The following is an 11,015-nucleotide window of genomic DNA, read 5'->3' as shown; positions in this document are numbered from 1 at the left end:
ATAGTGAAGGAGGACTAGATAATAGTGAATGAGGGTTAGATCATAGTGAAGAAAGACTAGATAATAGTGAAGGAGGGTTACATCATAGTGAAGCAGGGTTAGATCATAGTGAAGGAGGGTTAGATAATAGTGAAGGAGGACTAGATAATAGTGAACGAGGATTTATACAGTCCAATGGATTCTCTATATCATGGGACCACTGATATTGTTTTAACACTTACAACATTTTAATGAAAGGGTTGTTCTCAATGATGTCCTGTCTTTATAGTTGTACACATAAGCTTGATTACAGATGGAAGATCATAAAACGTTTTCAAGTGCAAAGTTTTATTTTCAAAACTCTTGAACAAATTGATATGCATTTGGTCTTACAGGTCAATCAAGTATTTTCTATAAAAAAACGTCTACAGTAGTATTCAAAAGGCTTGTTTTACATATGACTGTAGTGGAGTGTCTGAGGCCTTTAGCCCGTTAATCAACCAAATATACTTATCGTCAGTAAGATGGAATGCAGCGTTGATGTCTAGTCATGTATCTGGGCTAGATGGGATGTAAACATGCATTTGTGTGCCATGTTAGAGTCCATTATGTACAGTGTGTTTGTGTGTGACTCAATAATATTCTTTAATGTTAATGAAACAGTGAGATGGTGCAGTAGGATAATTGATGAAGAGTATTGCTATTACATCAAATCAAACATACACGTGTTTAAAAGATGTTATTGTGAGTGTAGCGAAATGCTTGTGCTTCTAGTTCCGACAGTGCAGTAATATCTAACAAGTAATCTAACAATTCCACAACTACTACCTAATAGACACAAATCTAAGTAAAGGATCCTCTCAATTGTGCATCTGTAAAAGTTTGTGAGGGTTTTAGGTGACACGCCAAATTTCTTCAGCCTCCTGAAGTTGAAAAGGCGCTGTTGCGCCTTCTTCACCACACTGTCTGTGTGGGTGGATCATTTCAGTTTGTCAGTGATATGTACGTCGAGGAACTTAAACAGTCAATGTGGATAGGGGGGTGCTCCCTCTGCTGTGTTCTGAAGTCAGTCTTCCACATGTGGACAGTCCATAGCCCTTTCCTGCAGTGAAATGACCTAGTGGCCTCAAGGGTGGAATGTTATTCATATTTCTCATAATTTTATAATTAATCAACATATTTTCAAGAAACACACAGAAAATCCGGTGTTTCTATGTCAAAAGGTCTTGATATATTTCAGTCGTCTGTGATGTATATAAAGTATAATATTGGGATGCAAACTCAAAATGTAATACACTTCAACTCTATATCTGACATGGTACAGGTGTCTTCTTTTGTTAAGCCCATAGCCATGTGTGTGAGGTGTATACTTTTGTTTCAAAGTAGATTTGTTTAAGACTACCAAGAAACACTCTGTGTGACCCTGATTCAGCCCCCTGCAGGAGAGGGTTCATGACCTCTTCTTTCTTGGCTTCTTGTCACGTCGGTATGATGAGATTTGGGAGACAGGCGCAGGAATGTGTAATAGTTTTTTAAAATTAAGCCTAAATTACGGCGTGCCGTTTAAAGGCACGGGGATGAAGACCAAACAAACACGTAACAAAATACAGGGTAGAAACCCAAAACAAAAGAGCGAGGATTACCTCGAATAAATAACACACGCGCACAATGATTAACACACGGGAAGAGACCCGTAATCATCTGCGCAATCCACAATGGCACGAAAGCCCAAATCACAGCGCACAGGTACTGACACGCACCAATGGACATTGTAACAATAATGGACAGCACCATGGAAACCAAAGGGAACACTTATACAAGTACTAATCAGTGGGAATAGGGGACAGGTGTGCGTAATGAAAGTTCTGGATGGATCCATGACACCACAGCTGTTTGAGGGGTGTGAGATGTTGATCTGTGCAGCACCAGTGAACCTGCTATTTGAGGGGTGTGAGAGGTTGATCTCTCACACTCTCTCTCACACTCTCTCACACTCTCTCTCACACTCTCTCTCACACTCTCTCTCACACTCTCTCTCACACTCTCTATCACACTCTCTCTCTCACACTCTCTCTCACACTCTCTCTCTCACACTCACACAAATGTTTCAAAATGATCCATAGTTAACCAAATGTTGTCTCACTTTCACCAATTCGTAAGGTGATGTTTCTTACTGAATGATCCTGTTCCCAGACTTTCAGCCCTGTTTCACACATCCCATTGAGGTAGTCTGAGCCCAGCAGTCTAGCTCTGGTACCTACTATCTATTACTGTATGTAGTGGTGGAGTAAAGTAACCACCCATATTCAATTACCCCTCTCAGCAGACCACAGCATGGTAGCTTATGTAGAAGACTAGGCCTGGTTGGAAGGGGAGGTGACTGGTGACGCAGAGTTATTCCAGGGAAATTAGAAGAATGAACATTTTTCAAAAGTATTTTTTTTAAATGTTTATTATATTGTTGTAATATTATAAAAGTGTACTTTGAAAGTGTCCTTTGAAATCAAGGGGTATATTTCATTAATTGAATTCATAGCCAACAAGTCCATCATAAAACATGGCATGATGTGTGATTAAAAACCACTTGGTGGTTATCTAAGCATGGAGAGACAACTGGAAAATCACTCTGTCCCTTCTTCAATCAGCAACATTATCGTCAGAATAAAGAAATAACATAAGGTTAATACGTATTCAGAGAAAGATAACATATATAAATGTTCCTTTTTTGAACTTCCGGCGCCGATAGAGATGGCAGCCTCGCTTCGCGTTCCTTGGAAAATATGCAGTATTTTGTTTTTTTACGTGTTATTTCTTACATCGGTACCCCGGGWAATCTTAGGTTTCATTACATACAGTCGGGAGGAACTACTGAATATACGATTAACGTCAACTCACCATCGTTCCTACCAGGAATATGACTTTCCCGAAACGGATCCAGTGTTTTCCCTTCCACACAATACAATGGATCTGATCCCAGCCGGCGACCCTGGGCGACGCCGAAAAAGGGGAAAACGTGGCGGTCTCGTGGTCAGGCTTCGGAGACGGGCACAATTCGCGCTCCACTCCCTAGCATTACTCTCGCCAATGTCCAGGTCTCTTGACAATTGAAGGGTTGATGAAAATCGAGCCACGGGTAGCCATTCCAGAGAGACACAGGATTGCACGTGCTCTGCTTCACGGAAACATGGCTAACTCAAGGGACGCTAACGAGTCGGTGCAGCCAGCTGGTTTCTCCATGCATCGCCGCCGACAGAAAAAACATCTTTCCGTAAGAAGAGGGCGGGGGTATGCCTATGATTAACGAGAAGTGTGTAGACACTCATAATAACACACAAGAACTCAAGTCGTTCTGTTCACCTGATCTAGAACTCCTCACAATCAAATGTCGACCGCATTATCTACCAAGGAATTCTGTCAATCATAATCACAGCCGTATACATTCCCCCAGCAGACACAATTGATGGCCCTGAACGAACTTGATCTGACTCTTGTAAACTGGAAACCAACACACCCTGAGGCTGCATTCATCGTAGCTGGGGATTTTAACAAGGCTAATCTAAAAACAAAACTCCCTAAATTTCTATCGCATATCGATGTGCTACCAGGGCTGGAAAAACACTGGACCATTGCTACACTAATTTCCCGACGCTTAAAGGCCCTCCCCCGCCCCCTTTCGAAAGCTGACACGACTCCATTTTGTGTTGTTCCTGCCTACAAAACGAAACTCAAACAACAAGCTCCCCGCTCAGGTCTGTTCAACGCTGGTCCGACCAATCTGAATCCACGTTCAAGACTGCTCCGATACCGCGGATTGGAATGTTCGCATCGCGTCCAACAACAATATTGCGAATATGCTGATTGTGATCGAGTTCATTAGGAAGTGCATTAGACGATGTTCGTACCCACAGCAACGATAAAAACATTCCACAAACCGAAACCGTGGATTGACGGCAGCATTCGCGTGAAACTGAAAGCGCGAACCACTGCTTTTAACCAGGGCAAGGTGACCGAACATGACCGATACAAACAGTGTACTATTCTCTCCGCAAGGCAATCAAACAGGCTAAGTCTCAGTACAGAGACAAAATCGAGTCGAAATTCAACAGCTCAGACACAAGAGGTATGTGGCAGGGTCTACAGTCAATCACGGATTACAAAAAGAAAACCAGCCCCGTCGAGGACCAGGATGTCTCTGCTCCCAGACAGGCTAACAACTTTTTTGCCCGCTTTGAGGACAATTACAGTGCCACTGACACGGCCCCCTACCAAACCTGCGGGCCTCTTCACTGCAGCCGAGGTGAGTAAAACATTTAACGTGTTAACCCTCGCAGGCTGCAGGCCCAGACGGCATTCCCAGCCGCGTCCTCAGAGCATGCGCAGACCACTGGCTGGTGTGTTTACGGACATATTCAATCAATCCTTATCCAGTCTGCTGTTCCCACATGCTTCAAGAGGGCCACCATTGTTCCTGTTCCAAGAAAGCTAAGGTAACTGAGCTAAACGACTATCGCCCCGTAGCACTCACTTCCGTCATCATGAAGTGCTTTGAGAGACTAGTCAAGGACCATATCACCTCACCCTACCGACACCCTAGACCCACTCCAATTTGCTTAACCGACCAATAGGTCCACAGACGACGCAATCGCAACCACAGCACTGCACACTGCCCTAACCATCCGGACAAGAGGAATACCATGTGAGGAATGCTGTTCATCGATTACAGCTCAGCATTTAACACCATAGTACCTCCAAACTCGTCATCAAGCTCGAGCCCTGGGTCTCGACCCCGCCCTGTGCAACTGGGTCCTGGACTTCCTGACGGGCCGCCCCCAGGTGGTGTGAGGGTAGGTAAACAACATCTCCACCCGCTGATCTCTCCACTGGGCCCCACAAGGGTGCGTTCTGAGCCCTCTCCTGTACTCCCTGTTCACCCACGACTGCGTGGCCATGCACGCCTCCAACTCGATCATCAAGTTTGCGGATGACACTACAGTGGTAGGCTTGATCACCAACAACGACGAGACGGCCTACAAGGGAGGAGGTGAGGGCCCTCGGAGTGTGGTGTCAGGAAAATAACCTCATACTCAACGTCAACAAAACAAAGAGATGATTGTGGACTTCAGGAAACAGCAGAGGGACCCCCCTATCCACATCGACGGGTCGTAGTGGAGAAGGTGGAAAGTTTTAAGTTCCTCGGTGTACACATCACGGACAAACTGAATTGGTCCCACCACACAGACAGCGTTGTGAAGAAGGCGCAGCAGCGCTCTTCAACCTCAGGAGGCTGAAGAAATTCGGCTTGTCACCAAAAGCACTCACAAACTTCTACAGATGCACAATCGAGAGCATCCTGTCGGGCTGTATCACCGCCTGGTACGGCAACTGCTCCGCCCACAACCGTAAGGCTCTCCAGAGGGTAGTGAGGTCTGCAGAACGCATCACCAGGGGCAAACTACCTGCCCTCCAGGACACCTACACCACCCGATGTCACAGGAAGGCCATAAAGATCATCAAGGACAACAACCACCCAGCCACTGCCTGTTCACCCCGCTATCATCCAGAAGGCGAGGTCAGTACAGGTGCATCAAAGCAGGGACCGAGAGACTGAAAAACAGCTTCTATCTCAAGGCCATCAGACTGTTAAACAGCCACCACTAACATTTAGCGGCCGCTGCCAACATACTGATCAACTCCAGCCACTTTAAAAATGGGAATTGATGGAAATTATGTAAAAATGTACCACTAGCCACTTTAAGCAATGCACTTAATACAATGTTTACATACCCTACATTACCCATCTCATAGTATAATCTACTCTATATCATCTACTGCATCTTGCCATCTTTATGCAATACATGTACACTAGCCACTTTAAACTATGCACTTAATGTTTACATACCCTACAGTACTCATCTCATATGTATATACCGTACTCTATACCATCTACTGCATCTGCCATGCCGTTCTGTACCACCACTCATCCATATATCTTTATGTACATATTCTTTATCCTTCACACTTGTGTGTGTGTGTAAGGTAGTAGCGTGGAATGTTTGGTTAGATTACTGTTGGTTATTACTGCATTGTCGGAACTAGAAAGCACAAGCATTTCGCTACACTCGCATTAACATCTGCTAACCATGTGTATGTGACTAATAAAATTTGATTTGATTTGATTTGATTTGATAATTTTGTAGTCAATTAGACACAGTATCTCAGGACTGGCGTAGGCTAGTCCTCAATGTGCATTAGTGGCAATATTAAATTCAGACAAGTACAAGTTCAATGTGTGTGTTGTCTACCTCATGGGGAGTCTTCAGTGTTCCTCCTCTCACAGTGTTTGGGGCACAGCGGGTGGTGGTGGTCTTGTTGTGGTGTACTGGGGGTGAGCTCCTCTCTGCCTCCTCCTGTCTCCCCCTGTAGGCTGCTGCTCGTTATTACAGCGGTGGACCAGGACAGGCTGTTTGACCGAGAAGCCCAACTGCAGCGTGCAGTTCGGGGCCGGGCTCAATGTGGGCGGAGTCAAACGTTGGGCCGGGCTCAATGTGGGCGGAGTCAAACTCATTTAACCCGAACCCTTCCCGTCTCCTTCAAGGTCACCCAAGTTGAGGTAAACGTCTCCTTCAAGGTCACCCAAGTTGAGGTAAACGTCTCCTTCAAGGTCACCCAAGTTGAGGTAGAACATCTCCTTCAAGTACACGAGTTGAGGTAACGTCTCCTTCAAGGTCACCCAAGTTGAGGTAAACGTCTCCTTCAAGGTCACCCAAGTTGAGGTAAACGTCTCCTTCAAGGTCACCCAAGTTGAGGTTAACATCGACGGTATCAACATCAACGAAAGTGAATCTTAATCGAACCTCACATACATGGATAAAAATATAAACCATGGAAGTGAGACTGTCATTATGCATATTGTACTTTGTAATATTCATGTTACATCAGTGCAGTGGTATATTTTTATATGACCAAATACCGCACCGATGTTAGTATAGCATTAATTAGCACCTATTTGCCCGTGAGCTAGCTAATTGCTTACAATGAGGGAATTTTATTTGGACAAATTTGCCTACTTGAGCAGTAAGCCTAGGTTTACATGTACAGTTATGTTATCGATTTGATCTGTGATTTTCTGTGTTTCTTCAATGTATGCCTTGTTGTGTTTGGCTGGCTCTAAATGTGTATCCTTGATGCCATTCCCCTAGTTACACATAGAGGTCGACCGATTATGATTTTTCAATACCGATTATTGGAGGACCAAAAAAGCCGATACCGATTAATCTGCCAATTTATATATATATATTTGTAATAATGACAATTACAACAATACTGAATGAACACTTATTTTAACTTAATATAATACATCAATAAAATCAATTTAGTCTCAAATAAATAATGAAACATGTTCAATTTGGTTTAAATAATGCAAAAACAAAGTGTTGGAGAAGAAAGTAAAAGTGCAATATGTGCCGTGTAAGAAACTAACGTTTACTGGTGCTGCACATGTTCCTTGCTCAGAACATGAGAACATGAGAACATGAGAACATGAGAACATGAGAACATGAGAACATATGAAAGCTGGTGGTTCCTTTTAACATGAGTCTTCAATATTCCCAGCGCAATGCTTGAAGCACAGCGAAGAGCTGCTGGCAAATGCAGGAAAGTGCTGTTTGAATGAATGCTTACGAGCGTGATGCTGCCTACCACCGCTCAGTCGGACTGCTCTATTAAATCATAGACTTAATTATAATATAATAACACACAGAAATACGAGCCTTAGGTCATTAATATGGTCAAATCCGGAAACTATCATTTCGAAAACAAAACGTTTATTCTTTCAGTGAAATACGTAACTGTTCCGTATTTTATCTAACGGGTGGCATCCATAAGTCTAAATATTGCTGTTACATTGCACAACATTCAATGTTATGTCATAATTATGTCAAATTCTGGCAAATTAATTACGGTCTTTGTTAGTAATAAATGGTCTTCACACAGTTTGCAACGAGCCAGGCGGCCCAAACTGCTTGTAATATAGTCTGTGTGTCACGTTCGTCGTCCTCCTCATCTGAGGAGGAGAAGTTTGAAGGATCGGAGGACCAATATGCAGCGTGGTATGTGTTCATCTTGATATTTATTAACACAGAGAACACTTAACGAAACTATACAAAAATAACAAACAACGAACGTGAAGCTAATGAATAATAGTGCTGACACAAAAACACTACACATAGACAATCACCCACAACCCACAATGAGAAAACAGGCTACCAAAATATGGTTCCCAATCAGAGACAACGACTAACACCTGCCTCTGATTGAGAACCATATCAGGCCAAACACAGAAACAGACAAACTAGACATACAACATAGAATGCCCACTCGGATCACACCCTGACCAAACAAAACATAGAAACATACAAAGCAAACTATGGTCAGGGCGTGACACTGTGTGTAGCTGGTGTAGAGGAGTCAGGCGCAGGACAGCAGATATGAGTAAATAAACGTATTTTACTCAAAATTGACAAATACAAATACAAAATAAGCGAGCCCGCATAAACGGACCGTATTACATAAAAACAATCACTCACAAACAAACATGGGGGAACAGGTTTTAAACAATTAACAAGTAATTGGGGGATTTAAACCAGGTGTGTAAGACAAAGACAAAACAAATGGAAAATGAAAAGTGGATCAGCGATGGCTAGAAGGCCGGTGACGTCGACCGCCGAACACTGCCCGAACAAGGAGTGGGACCAACTTCGGCGGAAGTCGTGACACTGCTGCATATACCCTGACTCTGCTTGCACAGAACGCAAGAGAAGTGACACAATTTCCCTAGTTAAAAGAAATTCATGTTAGCAGGCAATATTAACTAAATATGCAGGTTTAAAAATATATACTTGTGTATTGATTTTAAAGAAAGACATTGATGTTTATGGTTAGGTACACATTGGTGCAACGACAGTACTTTTTTCGCGAATGCGCTTGTTAAATCACCCGTTTGGCGAAGTAGGCTGTGATTCAATGATAAATTAACAGGCACTGCATCAATTATATGCAACGCAGGACAAGCTAGATAAACTAGTAATATCATCAACCATGTGTAGTTAGCTAGTGATTATGTTAAGGTTGATTGTTTTTTATAAGATAAGTTTAATGCTAGCTAGCACCTTATCTTGGCTCCTTGCTGCAATCGCATAACAGGTAGTCAGCCTGCCACGTAGTCTCCTCGTGTAGTGCAATGTAATCGGCCATAATCGGTGTCCAAAAATGCCGATTACCAATTGTTATGAAAACTTGAAATCGGCCCTAATTAATCGGCCATTCCGATTAATCGGTCGACCTCTAGTCTACACAGCCTACACATAGTATATACAACAATGAAATCACCTGGTCCCAACATACATGGCAAGTCAAGAAAAGTCATTGTAACTTGTCCACGATGCAAAATGAAGTAAAAATTTTAAAAACTTCAAAACACATTAATGAAGAAAGCATACACATTGCTTTGAAACAGTGTCCAAGGAAAGATTTTTGGCATGTGAGTACATTGATGTGAGAAAAGGTGTGTTTGCAGTCGAAAATACATTTTCTGGTCCAGCAACACCCATACATGTTGTGACCAATACTTGGGTTAATTCAGTTCCAACTGTGTTCAAAACTGTTATGCATGCTGGAGTATTAAAAAGCTGTTGAATTGTACCTTTTCTATACTTTCACATTCACAGAAACATTGCTCGGATCTTGTCCCCTGGACCTTGGAGGACTTTTGGTGTGGATGATGTTCAGGTTAGATATTCCTTTAAATGATTCCACTGAACTGTACCATTTAATTGTCATTCCTTTATTGAAAAGTGTACCTTGTTCACACCACAGGGCCTACCAAAGCAAGGTTTCTCAAACAACTGTAGGGTGTTTGTTTTGATTGTTAAAACTTCTTATGGCTGCAGGGGCAGTATTGAGTAGCTTGGATGAAAGGTGCACAGAGGTGCCCATATTAAACTGCCTGCTCCTCAGTCCCAGTTGCTAATATATGCATATTATTAGTCATATTGGATAGAAAACACTCTGAAGTTTCTAAAACTGTTTGAATGATGTCTATGAGTGTAACAGACCTCATATGGCAGGCAAAAACCTGAGAAGAAATCCAAACAGGAAGTGGGAATTCTGAGGCTGGTCGATTTTCAACCAAGATCCTATTGAATTTACAGCGAGATATGGATGAGTTCCTACCGCTTCCACTAGATGTGAACAGTCTGTAGAACCTTGTCTGATGCCTCTACTGTGAAGGGGGGCCGAATGAGAGGGGAATTAGTCAGGTCTGCCATGACCTGACCATGTTCTAACCATGCGCGTTCACATGAGAGGGAGCTCTGTTCCATCGCTCATCTAAAGTCAATGTAATTCTCCGGTTGGAACATTATTAAAGATTTATGTTAAAAACATTCTAAAGATTGATTCAATACATCGTTTGACATGTTTCTACTGACTGTTACGGAACTTTTGGACATTTCGACATTTTGTGAACGCGCTTCCTGACGTTGGATTTGTTTACCAAACACGCTAACATAAATAGCTATTTGGACATAAATCATGGACATTACTGAACAAAACGAACATTTCTTGTGGAAGTGGGAGTCCATTCCGACTGTTATGCTGGTGAATGAGGACCCAAAAGCGACGTAATAGAATAGTAACAGAGTCTTATTCCAGTATTAAACAAATAATGATTCTCCTGATATAATCAATAGTAAATCCCAAACAGGAAACTGAAATCCTCTCGTCAATAGAAGAGAACGACTGGAGACGCGACCACAGACTGCAGGTCGCTTCGGGAAGGCACTGGCCGTAGCTGACATAGACACCTGCTCACACGCAGCATCTGAAGAAGGCAAAGCAAGAACACGAACCAGGGCGGAAACAAGGGTGCCGACCGGTCTACAGGTGACACATTACCTCTCTGATGACGAGAGGACTTTCAAGATTATCCACTGTTTTGGTCGAATTTAACATACTTATGAAGTTTAATTTATCCCAGA

General features: G+C 42.8%; 1 protein-coding gene and 1 long non-coding RNA gene across 5 annotated transcripts in view; both read left to right on the top strand.

The window, feature by feature from the left end:
• The window catches only part of LOC111951005 (cell adhesion molecule 1-like), a 648,521-nt gene that overhangs the window by 511,616 nt on the left and 125,890 nt on the right, over positions 1–11,015 (top strand). The gene's annotated exons all lie outside the window — the stretch shown is intronic.
• LOC139022882 (uncharacterized) lies at positions 6,811–10,365 on the top strand. The gene is made up of 3 exons (XR_011473949.1): positions 6,811–7,053; positions 9,705–9,765; positions 9,853–10,365. It is a non-coding gene; the product is annotated as an uncharacterized lncRNA (long non-coding RNA).

The sequence above is a fragment of the Salvelinus sp. IW2-2015 genome, linkage group LG23, assembly GCF_002910315.2.
Source record: "Salvelinus sp. IW2-2015 linkage group LG23, ASM291031v2, whole genome shotgun sequence".
NCBI classification, from domain to species: domain Eukaryota; kingdom Metazoa; phylum Chordata; class Actinopteri; order Salmoniformes; family Salmonidae; genus Salvelinus; species Salvelinus sp. IW2-2015.
The sequence above is the reverse complement of the archived record's forward strand: the minus strand, read 5'-3'. Positions and strand labels throughout refer to the sequence as shown.